Source organism: Vicia villosa, linkage group LG4 (assembly GCF_029867415.1).
Source record: "Vicia villosa cultivar HV-30 ecotype Madison, WI linkage group LG4, Vvil1.0, whole genome shotgun sequence".
In the NCBI taxonomy this organism is placed as follows: domain Eukaryota; kingdom Viridiplantae; phylum Streptophyta; class Magnoliopsida; order Fabales; family Fabaceae; genus Vicia; species Vicia villosa.
In genome coordinates this window covers 180,693,683-180,710,959 of record NC_081183.1, presented here as the reverse complement: position 1 = coordinate 180,710,959, position 17,277 = coordinate 180,693,683, and the positions used below count along the sequence as shown (strand labels likewise).

General features: G+C 34.2%; 1 pseudogene; it reads right to left on the bottom strand.

Annotated features, from left to right (window-relative positions):
• Positions 1–5,196: 5,196 nt before the first annotated feature.
• Positions 5,197–15,532, bottom strand: LOC131598438 (glucan endo-1,3-beta-glucosidase 5-like; annotated as a pseudogene).
• Positions 15,533–17,277: the final 1,745 nt, after the last annotated feature.

Sequence of the window (17,277 nt, the reverse complement as noted above, 5' to 3'; positions counted from 1 at the left end):
TATAATCTCATAATAATAGGGTTAGCCATTTTGATTACATGCTCCCTTTTGTGGCATTCTTTGAAGTGAAAAATGATTAGGGGCGAAGAATATTGTCAGCTAAATCCAATTTGGGAAGACTAATCCTCGTAAAAGATTGTAATTCTCTCACAAAAGTATAGGAATTTTAGATAAAAAAAAGTTGTTGTTTCAAGGAAAATATCAAAACAATATCATTTAGCATTACAACATAATATATACCCTCGTGTATATGAACTCATGATCATAATCAAGGATATGTTTATTTATTTACATATCACAATAAAACAAATAACACATACCAACTATTGGTCATATAAATTAGAATTCAACGTAGCCAATAATCTAGAATTTAATAATGGCTAGAATATGTATCTAGACGGCTATGATACCAATTGATAAATTTAAGTGAAACGATAGATACAAATTATAGTATATCTATCATGGTAATTGGTGGTAAAGGGTGTGTGGATTCTGTTCCCCAATTTATACTCAACCCACCAACTTTAAAGATGGATAATAGGATAAAAATACATATTATAAAATTTCCTCCCTCCATGGTAGAGGAATAAGGATCTTATGACGGAACAATGGGAAAATGGGAGGAAGGTTGTTGAGAAAACCCTTGTTAAAAAAAATGACTTGGAAGAAGCAAATGATTTATTGCAATGAGATTTCGTGGTATTGCAATTGAAGATTTTATATATAAGAAATTGAAAACATGAAGTATGTTTGGAGGTAAAATATCAGTATTATGTCATCAGTTTTAAAAGTTAAAAGAAAAAGTTTGGTAAAAAAAGGTGAAAAATAAAGTTTGTAAATGTTTCTTTTATCTCCAAGATAAATAAGAAAAAGGTTTTTTCTTCACCCACCTCCTAACCTTCTTGCCAACCCCTGGTGAATTTACCACAATACCCCTTGTTTTGGAAGTTCATTTCCGAAACTGTACTTTTTTTCTTAAAAAAGGTGCTTTCGGAAATGAACTTCCGAAAACGTGTTTTTTTTAATATAAAATATTGGTTTCGGAGATGCATCTCCGAAATAAAGTTACATTTTCAGAAAATGTGGTGTTTCGGAAGTTCATCTCCGAACGCACCCCCCTTGGAGAATTCGGAAATGAACCTCCGAAAATATGTCTGGACAGAATAAAATGAAAAACAACAACAATTCGCTTTATTTAATCAGGTGAAGTTTACAACGACAATATTACATAAAATTAAAGTTACATATTGTTGAACACGGGTAGGTGGGGATGAGAGAGTGGTGGGGAGAAAAAAAGGCTTCCAAATTTCAAAAGGTGTACTACTGTGAGTAACAAATGACGGAGGAGGTGTAACCGGGGCCGGAACATATGACGGAGGAGGTGGATGTCCGGAGGAAGAAGAACCGGAGGTACGTCCACCGCGAGATAAAGGAGCCAATCAATGTAAGCTATAATTTATCATTATCATCAGGGGACGTCATTACAAAAAATCAAGAAAAAATCTTATTATTTTTAATCTTGATTTTTTAGAAATGACGTCCCCAGATGATAATGATAAACTATAGCTTACAATGATTGGCTCCTTTGTCTCGCGGTGGACGTACCTCCGGTTCTTCTTCCTCCGAACATCCACCTCCTCCGTCATATGTTCCGGCTCCGGTTACACCTCCTCCGTCATTTGTTACTTACAGTAGTACGTATTATTTTTATTAACATGATAAATCCAATACAAAACAATGTGCGATACAATCCGAAATCCGAACAAAACAAAACAAAACACGTCAAACAAAACAAAAACATGTTATTCTGCCCGACGAGCGTTACAAAATACACATCAAACAAAATAAAAACACGTTATTCTTCTCGACGAGCGAACTCCTCCGAATGAAGATAATTATACCAATCTTCATCCCACTCAGTATCAGAACCATCAGAGTTGATCACGCCTGAAGGCTGAGCCTGCGCGTCCGAGCCATGGACTCCCAGGGGACGAGAAGCAGAACCAGTCAAAAGCTTCTTCTTCTCCTTCACCTCCTTCACCTCTTTCACCTCCTTCTTTGAAGAACCCTTTCTTCCCTTAGCACCCTCTTTAGAAGACGCAGTCCTGCGTGCTTGTTGGTTGTCTGACATGTTCCTGTAAATAGTTGAAATCGGTTAATATGCGAGACAAAATAAAAAACAAAAAAATTTGAACTTCTGATACAATTCGGAAGTTCATTTCCGAAAACTGGGAAGGAGGTGTTTTCGGAAATGAACTTCCGAAACACCCCTGCGATGGACTTTTCTGCAACTTCCATGGCAGACCCCTAAACCAAACTTCAAACCAAATCAAAATGCTTCTAAACAACCTAAATACTACTAACAACCTAACCATATATCATTTATGCAATTAAAACCCTAAATAACATGCATTTCAATAATAGATCTAAAAATTTCAAAACTTACAAAGTGTTGGGATTGAGGGCTTTTGAATGTTGTTTAGCAGTGTGATTGGAGCCTTGATGCAGCTTTGGAATTCTATTTGCACAAATTTTCGCCTTTGCCACTTTTTGTTTTGATTTAGAGTAAATGATTGGGGGAGGGAGAGTGTTTTGATAAATCTGCAGAAACCGCAGTATTTCGGAAGTGAACTTCCGAAACCCCTGCTTCGGAAATGAACTTCCGAAATAAGTCAATTTTTTCAAAAAAAAAAGCGCTTCGGAAGTTCATTTCCGAAGCAGGGGTATTTTGGTATTTTTGCTGGGGGTGACCCCCATAGGGAGGTGGCCAAAGAAATTTTCTAAGAAAAAACATAAATTTTGTAAATGTTTTCTGATCACCAAAATAAATAATAATTAAATAAATTATAACAAATTTGATTAAAAAAATGATGACAAATTTGATAAAAAGAGATAATTAATGTCTTGATTTGATTGTATTGAAGAAATATATATCTAGTTATATTATAAACATAAGAAAAATGCTAGCAACACTCTCTTTTGAACACTCTCTCAAACACTCACTTTCTTATTGGTTGAAACATGTGTGGGTCCTACTACTTTATGTGGGACCTATTTTCAAAATGGGAGCCCACACATGTTTCAACCAATAAGAAAGTGAGTGCTTGAGAGAGTGTTCAAAACAGGGGCGGTTTTATAGCCCAGCCAGCCCGGGCACGCGCCCGGACTCAACCCCTCCTTTCGTTGTATACTCCCCCATCTAATAGTCGAGTTTTAGACAATACTAGGGGCAAAATTAATAATTTTTAGACAAAATATAGGGCAAAATTAGTAAAAACAGGGGGCAAAATTTTTAGACAAAATCAATGGCAATTTTTTTTGACAAAATCAAAGGCAAAATTAGTAGAAACAGGATATAAAATTAGTAAAAATAAAGTGTAAAATTTTTGCCCAGGCTCCCTAAAATTTCTGGCTCCGCCACTGGTTCAAAAGAGAGTATTGCTAGCACTCCTCTAAACATAATTTATTATTTCACTTATGTTGTCATATCAATATGTATTAAAAATAGTAATATATACTATAAAAATATTAATATTCTTTTTGTTATGACATGTACGTTAAATACATGACACACCACCTGTGGTTTATATTGTCGTGGAAGTTCATGTTTCACACTTGGAGAAGATATTTAAATTTGAATATGTATTCTTTATAAATTTTCACAACAAAAAGGTTTAGATTCAACGGTTCTTCGGGAGTATTATTGTCCGAAACATAAAAACGAATGTCAGATGCACTGAATTCATTGATGCACGTTGTAAAGTCACACCGCTACAGTAAAGGAGATGATGCCTTTCCCAATACATTACCGGAAGTGGATTTGCTGATTTTTGGTTTTGATACCTTTGATAATGTTATGCAAAAAATGACATAAATAAAGTGATCTAATTAGTTATGTTGATGAGTGAGAAATATTTGTTAGAGAGAGATACATACAAAAAGAAACCAAAGGCATGCTGGTCAAAGTGTATCCGATCCCAAACCCCACACAAAAAGACACCAAAGGCATGCTGATCAAAGTGTATCCAATCCCAAACCCCACATCAGAAGGTTCTCTTTACCTATGTGGAGGTTTGCAGCTTTCGTGGTTAAAAGTAATCATGTCACTGAAGAATAGTATACGTTTCACTTTTTATAGTTTTTACGATCATAGTTTTTTCTTAGACCATGTGCAATGGGTGTGTTTAGTTGAACTCAACATGCAAAATCTCTTCCAATGGGTGTTTAGAGTGGTGTTGAGTGTGAGGTGGAAGAGAGAGGTGTTGAGAAAACTCAACACAATTGAATGCTGACGCAGGGGGCATGTGGCAGCTTCTGATTGGCTGACCAGATTTTTATCCATTTAATACTTTGAACTCAATTATTTTGTTGCAAATTATTTTTTTTATTTTTTTATTTTTTTACCAAAATTCATGATTTTTTTTTCTCTATAAATAGAGACTTGGTTCATTTGATTTGGACACAGAAAAAAAAAACAAGTTTTTCACTATCTTAATCTTATTATTATCTTTCTATTAGTGTTTACGTTACTTGTGTGTTGTATTTTAATTTAATTTGATATGATTTGTATCGTATCCAATTATTTAAATAAATTTTGTTTTTATTACAAAAAATTAAAAAATAAATTGTTAAGTATTTATTATTTTAATTTAATTTTAATCGATAATTGTAATTTTATGTAATTATAAAAATAAAAATAAAATTTAAATAAGAATATGAAAATAAAAAGTGGTGGGGTAGGGTGTTGAGTGAAAAACCATTGGAGAAGGTAAAAGTTGAATGAGTGTTGAGTTATTAGGTGGAAGAGAGAGAAAATGATGTGGAGTGTTGGGAGTTGAAAAAGTGGGTGTTGAGTGTTGAAACCATTGTAAATGGTCTTATATGAAAATCAACATATATTCTCTTACATAGGTTGGGTGCTTGGGAAAGGATTGTCTGCCAATTACTATATTACCTTTAATTTCCATTTCACCCTATATTTATAATGCCAAATAACAGATTACCTACACACACAATATTTAATAATAATAACCATAATAGCAACATTTAATAATAACCATAGTAGCAATTACATAGTAGCAGTGTTACTGCACACACGCAGTTAGCAGTTACCTATTACTAATAACATGCCTATTAATAACAGTTTCATATTAGAAGAGTAAAAAACACAACATGCCTATTACTAATAGTTTCAGATTAGACAAGAGTAAAAAACAGAAGTATAAACGTCATTATTCCAAAAGGTCTAATTTTCCCATCAGATTCGGAATCTATCATGATTTGGAATTTGCAATTTTCCGTTGAAGGATCTCTGTCTGTGGTTTCAGATAGGCCAGAAAAATCACAATTTCCGGAGATCTGGTCATTCTCCAGATAAAAACTATTAAAAGCGTAGGAAATGTTACCTCGAACATTTAAACCGCCGCATGAAGTTCCATATCCGAGACTGCTACAGTCTCCAGTTTGACAAGCTTTGGACACACTCCAGGCAACTTTATCACTGTTGGGGTTTGCTGAGGGTTTCAAAATACACCATTTTTTGTCCTGGTATTTTACCCCAGTAGCGTCTACTAACCCATTTGCTTCTGATCCAGTGTTAAGTTTGTATTTCAGTTGCCCGTCTTAGCGAAATAATCTCCAATGACGGTCAAAATTACCCACTTCAAAGCTAGTTGGCTGAATAGCTTTGTTATCTTCATCTATTAGACTAAACAAATATACATCTATAGGCCAAGGTCTCATAGGTGTCCCCTTTCCCGTAATAAGACGAGTCATGAGTCCTTGATGAAATCGTTAAGCGAGTTGACTAGTTGCTCTTTTGTCTCCATCAGTAGGCCAACCAATTTCTCCAACAACTATGAAGATGTTTCCGAAACCATACTTGCTCAGTTCCCACACTAGGGTATCAATGTTAGCATCTAAGATTGTCATAGATCATCCCTTTGTCAATTGAAGGATCGGTAGAACCGTCGAAAAATGCAAAGTCGATCGGAAAAGTGGGGTTTCGATAAACGCTGTTGAAAGGGTAGATGTTCACTGTAAATGGAGCGTTGTTTTGATATAAAAACTGGACAAGATCAATCATGACTTCATGGATTTCTGCATTAAACTCACCATCAGAAGGATAATCTGATGAACTCTGAAAAACATCCGCATTTAAAGGCACAATAACTCTGACCATCTCTCCTAAACGAGCCTTTACTAGAGCCATTTGGATATTTTGGAGAGCTGGAAGCGTGGTGGATTCGTAGGCACCATTGTAAAGGTACAAGAAAGGTTGATTTCCTACAGCGATGTTGTTATACCCCAAAATTTGCCCTCATATATTTTCAAATGTCAGATTATTCCCAATAAGTGACATAGTCCAATTGGTAATGATTTGAGTAAGAGGTACAAGAGTGAGAAGTCCCGAGTTCGAATCTCACTTCTAACATTTTCTCCTTTTATTCGTTTCTAACTATAGTCTTAATTTTATTTCATTTAAATTTATCATTCTAATTTTAATTTTTTGTATTAATTAAATAGGTGTTTTTAAAATAAATCTTTTATGCATTTTTTAATAAAAAATAAATAAAAAATCCATGAAATAAAAAGATTTTATTCACTTTTTACATTTTAGGATAGTTTTATTCTTTTAAGAAAGAATCAATTTGATTCAAGTAAGAAAGAAATTACAAATCAAAATCAAATGAATTTGCTTTGGCTTTTTAATTATTTGAAACAAATATCTTTTTTCGTTTGGCTCAAGTTAACCTAATTTATATTTAGTATAAACTAGTGTCTTACCCGTGCGTTCGCACGGGTACCCGTTGTTTCCGCGCATTTGGGTTTAGGAAAATCAGAAATGTTTGAAAAAGATTATAAGTTAGGTTAAAGATTATCATAAAGAAAAATAGTGTGTGTAAAACATAAGGGAATGGAAAAGCTGTTGTTGGGCAAGATTCGTTCGAGGGTATTAGTGAAGTTACACATATATTGAAGGACAATAGTAAAGGTGGAAGGTGTGACAAAGGGAAGGGTAAGTATGTGGGATCTTCTTCTGAAGTAATAGTAAATAGGACTGAGTTATTTATTTTGAGTTTATTTTGATCAGTAATTTAATATTTCTGTTAATATTAAATATTTTGATCAGTAATTTCATGTTTCCGTTAATATTCAATATTTTGATTAGTAATTTTATGGTTCTGTTATAATTCAATATTTTAATCAGTAACTTCATATTCCCGTTAATATTCAATATTTTGATCAATAACTTCATGTTCCCGTTAATATTCAATATTTTAATAAGTAATTCATGTTCTCATTAATATTCAATATTTTATTCGGTAATTTCATGTTCCCGTTAATATTCAATGTTTTCATCAGTAACTTCATGTTCTCGCTAATATTCATTATTTTGATCAGTAATTGCTTATTCCTGTTAATATTCCAAATTTGTTCTCGTTAATATTCAATATTTTGACTAACTTCATGTTCCTGTTAATATTTATTATTTTGAACAGTAATTTTGTGTTCCCGTTACTATTCATTATTTTGATCAATAACTTGGTATTCTCTATAATATTCCAAAGTTGTTCTTGTTAATATTCAAAAAATTTATCACTACCGAGTCAATAGTAAACTTATTCTTATTATTATTCAATGTTTAATTAAATGTGTTAATATAAATATCGTATACGTGTACCATACAAATACCCGTATGTATGTATCCGTAGAATAATATTTCGTACTATAATAACTTACTATATATGGAAATATTTTTCTAAGCAATTAATGGTAGTATATTTTTTGCAATCCTTTCATAAACAATCACATTTAATCTGAGAGTTTGTGTGATCCTTTCATAAACTCTTTCAAAGACAAATTTATATAATTTATTTGTAAAACATTAGTTGAATGTATTAATAGTGCCTTTATTCATTGACTGAAGAGGTAGCGGTTTCGGAAGTAAGGCTCATTTAAACACCTACATGTAAGGCTGAATATCAAGTGATAGAGATAAAACAACAATTGGTTTTAATTCCTAGTCAAACAGATAACAGGGTTGAAAAAGGCTCTGCATGGCTCTTAAATCACATTCCAAGAGTTTTCCCTTGTCTTGTGGCATGGATGGAGAGAATTGTTCCATTTCATGGCAATAATTATCTTCCCAGATAATGCAACCAAACTCACTCATCAAATTATAAATTATACCCTTCACTAAAATAAAAGAACAGTAGTAGAGATTTAAAATAATAGCAATGAATAAGCTTGACATTAGCCAGCCAATACCTTGTGAATTACATGAGGTTGACATTACTTTGAAAGTTTCTATAAAATACAAACACCAATTTTGTTCAAATATATAATTTTGAAGAAAGAGAAAGAAGTGAAAACAAAAATCTCTATGTGACAATCTTCTCCCATTTGAATGTCAGCTTCAATTGGCTCGACCACTTCAGCTTCTACCGTTTATAGAACATGGGGTTCTGCTTGAATTTCCATTTCATCTTCTGGTCGAGCTAAATCTAAAACGGTGTTCTATTCCATGAGTTGATCCCAGGCACACATAGACTCCTCTAGAATAGCAGCATGTGAAAGGGCCACTGCTACCTAATGTCGCAAAGGCAAATTACAAACACAGGGACCAATTCACAGGTGAACATAAAATCCAGAAAAGAAAAAAAAGCAAAAGGAAGCTAACCTGCACTTGAGACCCTCCGCACTTTGCGGGAATGAAGAGTCCACCGCCTGTAGATTTCTCGGGTTCCAACGTCATGTTGTTTGTAACAACTATTTCTCTGATCTTCATGACAAAATCTACAGGTAGCACCAACATCAAAAATTGAGCAAAACTGAATTCAGCATCAACTATTTTTCTTTAAAACTGATGTTTCACACATTAAACATCAATAATGAAAAAACCTCTAATAAGACATACAATTGCAGAACATTTAACAATTAACATGTCATGAAGATTCAACGAAGATTTACATTAGCCATAATCACTCAACATGAAAATCATTTATAAAAATCCATTCTGAAAACTATAGGAACATTTATCATTTAAGATAACTTCATGAGAGGTTAGTTTCTAAAAACTATAGGAACACTAATTATTTAAGATAACTCCATGATGGGTTAGTTTCTGAAAAATATAGATAGTTAATATAAAAAAGCAATACTCCAAAAAAAGTTTAAGCTTTTATTTTGAAGGATAATGAATGGTTTCATAGCATTTGTCACCAACGGCAACAGTAGAAGTTTATTAAAGAAATATATGTCGGCCACTTTGATTTTTGATCCTGAATAGACACAAAAGTAATAGACATAATTAGGTATTTAATTACCTTGTTTCGGTTCAAATAAAAACATCAATCGTAATAGATATTTAATTATTAAGGATTGAAAGCAATTTATCGTTCGGTTGAACTTTAGCAACTTAATTCCAGAAATCAAGATCTTACTCAAGAAATTGTAAAGCTAGGTACTTTATCTAGTGACATGGAAATGTGTAAGCTGGCCTTAGAAACAATTACAGAGGAGAAGAAAGCTTTGGAGGTGTCTTTACAGGACAAAATAGGAGAATCTGCCCAGTTTTCATCTCAGGTTAAAAATTAGTTGCATGATGAAAAAATCTTCTAAGAAAATTTGGAGAAAACGGTTATAGATCTTACCTCAGAATTGAATGAAAAGTAACAGCATCTGCAGGATTCTGAAATGAACAGACAAGAGCTGGTCCATCTCAAGCAACTGGTCACAAATGTAGAATTTGAGAAACCAAGAATTTCACATCAGCTACAAATATCTGAGAAACGTCTTGGAGATGCTTTAGTGCTATCCTCTTGTATTAGTTGTTTTGAAACTCACATATCTGAAGTGCACGACTTTTCAATTGTTAAAGATGTTGTTATGCCCTTTACCATAGCTCAGTTTGAGGGTCATGTAGAGGAACTCACTAAGATGCTTCATTCTGCTTGCAGACCACAAAGTTTGTAATCATGCCATAAATCTGAACAGATTAACGTCAATAATCATAGTAGAATGAGGAGGGATTGAGGAGGAGAATCGAGTAATCAGAATACAAACCTTGGGGTGCTTGAATTACGGATTTCACGCCGGGTACATTGAAATTTATTTGAAAACAATGAAAAATCTGAACAGAACCATCAATATTATTTAGTTCAAACAATGCGTATATCATAAACAATATAATTATACAACATTTAAATGTAATCGGTCGTACCTTCAGCCTAACAGAATATTTAGTTCTTCCAACTACACAACGGTGTTTAATGTAAGCACCTATAATGCGCGAATATGTATCAGATGTTCCTTTCATCATTTATTTTCCAGAATCCGAAGCAGCAGCCACGATACCAAAGGCCTTTAATATGTATCAGATGTTCCTTTCATCATACCTGACATGTTTCATCATGATTCAGTTAATATTTGACATTGAAAATGAAACAGCATAGGTTAAGTACTTAATATTAATGTTTATCAGATGACCGCGACTTTGTTTAACAGCATAACGACAAATCTCCAACTCCTTAGAATGATTTTTGTCGCATAGACTTCTAAAATTGGTCATGTGAATGGTGTGCCACAAGATTGAATGGATTAGGAACCAAAACCTCATTCAACTGCAGAAAACAATAAATTACCACTATTCCATTTCCTTTTTACAATTTTTGGGAATATTAGTGTTACTTCTTTTGCCTCCAACATTTTGTCACCATTATAAAGCCTTTCAAACCGACCAGCGCTCACCTTTCTCGCATTTCCTGCTAGTATCTGCATCAAAGAGAAAGAGAAGTGTCGAATTCTTATAAATAATAAACTTCGTAAGGGACAATATTTGATAGCAACAAAGTGATTACCTCGAGTTTGAAAACGTGTTTCTTCTCTTTCGGTTCCGGGTGGTCACCAATCTTATACTCTCTAATGTATTCATTTAACATCTTGTTCCCGTCGTCATCCTGAAAGAGAGACATAATTAAGACACTAAATGAGGTATATAATTGGATAGTGTTCTTGTTCCCTTCCCTCATGAACATTTTATGGGAACATAACAGGCCCAAATCTTGCAGAAGTTACTATATACATGTGTTACCAAGTAGATGCTCATATAAGCTTTCGTTCGGAGTATACTCAAACACCACCGTCCATATGAATGGTTCGTCTTCTTCATAATAACGAATAAGGTTGGCAAAGTTCTTATGGCTAAATAAAAATGAATTTCATTAGAAACAACAGCAATTAAATAATCGATCAAACCATTATAAGTTTATAACTATCAAAAGAACAAAGAAATAAAACAATCTGATTTGTTAGGAATGTGGGAGATCATTAATGAAGAAAGTGGCGTACCGTTTGAGAATCAAGTATGAGAACCTTCATGTCAGAGATGTCCTGCAAGATGTGGTTGAAGTAATCGTGCACAGACGATGTGAGCACCATGTTGTCGTGTGTATGAACTGAATCTGTAGAAGAATGTGAATTCATGAGGAAGATGAATGGAAGAGGTTGCGACAGAGACGGAGAAAGGTTCAGAGTTCAGAATTCAGATAACTTTAGAATTCAGGTAACTTTTGCCATGCAGTACCAGTAAATATCATCAACATTTAACACCACAAATTCATACCTAACAGTTCAAAACAATCAGGTAACTTTTGGAAATGATGTCACTAAATTGTCATCAGGTCCAACACCAGTTGTGTGGCTTAAAAGTTCTGATCTTTACTATAATTTTGAAAACTATAGTAGTGATTCATTCATCAATTTTTTGAAGTATTCTTATCTTATTACCGTAGATTTGTATGTTGAATAACTACTTAGAAATTCTTCAAAAACCATGTTCTTGCAATCCCTGCCTGAAACAAAATTAATAAGGAAAATCAGAGAAAAAAATAATCAAATGCCTTGAATGAAAAATGAAAAGAAAGTGGCACGATATAAGTGAAAATGCAATCTTTCAAAATTAATTATGCTGCAATCAAATGCTAACCTTCCAGGAGCTTCAACAACAGTGTTAACGTCCGACACGGTATGCTTAATGGAGTTTTCGGTGATGTCTTGCAAAGGCATTAATTTAGTGATATAATCACAAAGCTCTTGAACTCTAGCAGATGCCATATTTAGAAGTATATCGAATATATCGTTGGCCATTTCGTAGGTAGAACAACCGCATTAGAAGCCTGGATCATTCCCACAAAGGTATTCAAATTCAGTTTCTTTTTCCACTTTTCAACCCTTGAAAATTTCAGGACATCCAAGAGAGGTCAGAAAAGTTAAAAGTGTCAGAAACAAAGAGAGAGCTAGAGAACCTCGAATCTTAATTGTGATCTTGATTGAGGCGTATACATATATGTTAGAAGTAAGCATAATAAACATTAATCCGAAAAACACAAATCATTGTTGTCGCTAACAATTGTCCAGGGTAGAGAAAGTAACCCACATAAATTCCTACCTCAACTGATACCGACTCAGCCAAATCCGCAAACACCGAGTCAGGTTGTCCACATTCACTCGTCGCGACTTTCAACTCACATCTCTTAAACAAAACATCACCACGTTCTTCCATCATCAATAGTAGAATTTAGTTTCATAAGTGAAACCACAACAACTATCATTCTTGGACGTCCTTTTGGAACTCGAATTTTGAAATCCTTTGCAAGATGTCCCATCTGCCAGTGCCAAAACAGGTAAAGCTCATATGAAGCAGGAATTAGAAACAAAATTCATGATAAGAAATACGCAACTACATTAGCACAGTCAATCGAAAAAAATTCATGGTTCAGTCACATGTATATACACGGTTGAACTTACTTATTAAATGATACTTTCATTGGTACTCCTGAACTCGTCTTTATGTGGATGAACGCGGCTGCCGATCAAGATATCAGTTGCTTGTTCCTTCGTAGTGGCACGCTTCACCACCGTATGCAATTGTAACAATTCCATAAACCTTAATAAGATGATGCATTTAGCCTGCTGGCAATTGGAAGCAATGAAAGAATTGGATGAAATACCAAAGGCATATCGAAAGCCACAATGCCATCAACAGGGTTTTTGGCAACAAAAACCATCCGTACATTTGACAAATATATGATCCCCTTTGCTTTGAGACGACCCCCGTGACTTCTGATCATTCAAAAGAAGTTAATAACAAAATGATTAATATATCAAACTGTATAATATAAACTATACCTATTGAAGCTGCTAAAGTACAAAAATTGCACCTATTGCCGATTCTTAACAAAAATGAATACACCAAGCAAGTAAAAGGAAAATTGAATGAATGATAAAAGGAAAATTAGAAAAACGGAAAGAATACCCAGCGCCAGGAATCTTGTCGACCTCGAATTCGACGCCATCTCTTGCCAATATGAACATCTCGCTGACCAATGGAACGGGCATTCCGTTGAACTCACAATCAATCCGAAAAATAAATTTACCATAGATTTAGATTAGTATTGAGAAAGAGTAGATAGTAGAAATCTTACTTTTTCAGTTAGATCTACCGGTGTTACTTATCATTCTTCTGCCAAAAACTGAAGTGTTAATTGGTTGATTATATTTATACCTGAATGCTGAATGTAAGTGGCAAGCTATAAGCCCATCCAAATACTGAAATGATGGCAAGATATACCATGTTATACCATTCCCGTACTTTATCCCTCATGCATAATGTCAACAGAATTTCAATTCCAACAACGTCGAATAAACAATCTTTAATACGGTTAAAAAATTTAAGCATTATACCTGACACAACATTAGAAACCCAAATCAAAACGAACAGCCACCTGAAATTCAAAGCATAAACAAAATCAAAATACTAAAAATAACCGATCAATCTCTCTCATTGCCATCCTTTCTTTTTTATGGCCAAGCAAACTTGTGCTTCATCATCGAACCTGCATAACCCACATCAAACTTAGGTCACAGCTTATCCAAACAGAATTTAACAAATCATACAAAGTAATAACAAATATATAAAACTGAACCTCTTTTAGAGTATTAATCTCCGTCCACCACAACCAACACCGACGCATCATCAGAAACTGTATCGGCGATGAATCTTTCCTCTTCCGCGTGAGCCAACACGATGAAACCTGAAACTTTTAAAACTAAATCAAAATCAAAGTGAATAAATCAGAAGCCCAATGAAAGATAAATGGTTGTCTGAAACCGCGGTAGAAGAAGAAGATTGGAACGTGGATGGGCGTATATTGATCAACCAAAGTGTAGCAGTTTAGAACGTGGATGGGTAGAGAATTAAAGTATCTGTAACTGCAACAGAGAAATTTTAACGAATCCATCTTACAGAGAAATTAGAAACTATTTGGAAGAGAAAGGGTTTTGTGAAACCGCTGTAGAAGAAGATTGGAAGGGGGAGATGGAAAGTTTCGTAACCGTGAAAGAGGATGGGGTTTAAGGGTAGTTATGAGGATAGTGGAAATTGAAAAACAGGAGGATGTAACTGCCAAATCATAGTGGAAGAAGAAGTTAATTTTGAGGATGCTGATGTGGATCAACCATGGAAGAGTTGCTGATGTGGATAGCCTAAGAAAGTCCCAAATGGTAGACTTTTCTTATATGATAGATAAGACTAACAAATAACCCTATTCTGGACACTCTCCTCCGAACATTCACAATCCTAACACTCTCAACATTCCGCTCCTAATTTTTCTAACCATCACAATACACACGTACAAAGCTCTCACGACTAATAATTTGGCCATCAATTCTAATTCTCTCTCTCACGGCAGTAACACACAAACCCTTGTTCCACCAATTTTTCACGGTACACACAATTCCTTCACCATTCACAAACTCTAAACAACTCTCAAATGTATCCCTATGTAGATTCTCCCAAGCCCAAACTATTATCATGTTTCCATCAGCCTTGTATCTTCAAACATGTCACCATATTTTTGAAATAACCGGACTTTCTCTTTGACGATATCACCACTCAGTAGCAAAACAACACATTGCAATTTCAAATATCCACCATCAACCTTACCATCAAAACCTGATACATATTCAAACAATTCTAACAAAATTACCTTGTACAGCTTTTTATTTGTTTTTTTAGTTGCAGAAACACAAGATGAAGAGAAAGAGATTTCCTCAACATAATACAAACCATTTTTTTACAAAAAAAACTAACAAAGATTTTCTTTTATATTAGTAACTCGTAAATCTACATAGACTTAACCTCAAACCATGTAAATGAATCATCAACTGAGAATTTTGGGAAATTGTTTTTGCCTTTGTTTAATGTGCAGTGAAAAAGAAGAAGGACGCCAAAGCTGACACCGGCCTCCACTGTGCCGACACGGCAACCACCCGGATGTTATTCCCAGACCTCCGCTCATCCGATCGGTTCCTCCATGGAAATCCACCGCACAGCCACTGATAGGAAGCTATTCCTATCAAAGTTACAAACTAGGGTTTTTACTAGAAAAGATGAAGAACACTAAAATAACTTAACAAAATAAAAGATAAAATAAACTTTGATTTCATTTCTTTTCATTGATACCCTAATATGTCTCAATGAGACTACAATATATAATGTTACTAGTGGATAACAAACTAAAAAGTCCAAATATTAATAAAGGCCCAAATAAATAATTAATACAAATAAAACTACTACTTATCTAAATTCTAAATAAATTTATATACTAAAGTACTCTCTATCATTGCCGCGGGGTCCACTTGAACCTTGTCCTCAAGGTTCTAAAATTATAATAAAAGTTTAAAAAATAAATAAATAAATTTGCATGTGACTTTTGTTGTAATGAGTAATTGAATTTTGAAGAACGGGTTGGTGCTTAACATTATGCCAACGAACACGTGAGAGAAACATGTGATAAGAAAAATCATAGTGTGGTCTTGGAAATTCAACCCATCTACTGAAAATGTCACCCACATATTGATAGTAACAATGCAGAGGTGGCTCCCACGCGGACTGTTCTTTCTTGTTCTTGGTAATATATGACTCGTTGAGTGAAACAATGTGAGTACTTCTTTTGCTTTCTTATTCAACCACTCTTTTTTTTTCTTCTCAACTACTCTTTCTCTCTCTATAGAATCATAGCACCACAACATTTTTTTACCTTCAGCTTGTGTCGTTTTTGCGTCTCTCTTTTTTTTTTTTAACAATAGCTGGAATGGATTTCGGTGGTGGGTCGGGTGGTTTTGCAGGTGGCCGTTTCAAATCTAGTATTTGTAAAAATGAGTTTCTGAATGATAATGACAGATCCGAAGATAAAATTATGTTAGGTGGTTTTGGATCTGGTTGTTTTGCTGGAGTAGACGACGTCGAAAGTGACACTTGAGTTAGTGTCGGCGTTGTTGAAGAAGATCTCAGAACTGTCACCGGAGTAGTCACCGGAAGCGATGCCAGAGATACCTTTGAGAAAGTCGTCGGAGTTCTTGCCGGAGATGTTGCCGGAGAAGAAGCAGGAAATGTCGCCGGAGAAAATCTCAGGGAATCAAAATTTTCTGCTACTTTTTTTTTGCTCTTTCCATTTTTCATGTGTTTTTTTGAATGAATCAGAAAGATTTTGGAGTTTTTCTTTCAACTCCTCTCTAGATCTGTTTGAGATTTCATGAGTCTCAGTTATATATTGTTTTAGAATTTTTAACTGCTGAAGTGTTTCTGGCTGTGAAAAAAAATTTGGAGATGATGATAGTTCTTGAGGTGGTGCAGAAACTATGGGTTCTTGTTGTTGGTATGTGATGTATGAGGTGTAAGGAATAAAGGTTGAAAATGGAGGATATGAGGTTGGATAATAATATGCAGGAAATGGGTTTATGAATGGTGGGGCAGAAATTGTTGCTGTAGTGGAATAATGAGAGTGAGTGCATGAAGGAGAAAATGGGTTGTTGTAGTAACAATATGCCATGGAGGGATTGAAGTTCAAGAATGAAAGCACCGATGTTAGGAAGCAAGATCTAAACCCTAACAAACTAAGGAAAAGCTGTAAAATAAAAGAGACAAATAAAACTAACTAAGAAAATAAAGATTCATTTCATTTCTTTGATGATTCCAAAGGTCTCTATGAGACTACAATATATACTACTCTTAATGGATATTAAACATAAAAACCCAACACCTAATAAAGGCCCAAATACAATTAAAATCCAATAACAATATTAATAAATAATAACTATTATACCCTTCTATCATTATTGGATTTTAATTGTATTTGGGCCTTTATTAGGTGTTGGGTTTTTATGTTTAATATCCATTAAGAGTAGTATATATTGTAGTCTCATAGAGACCTT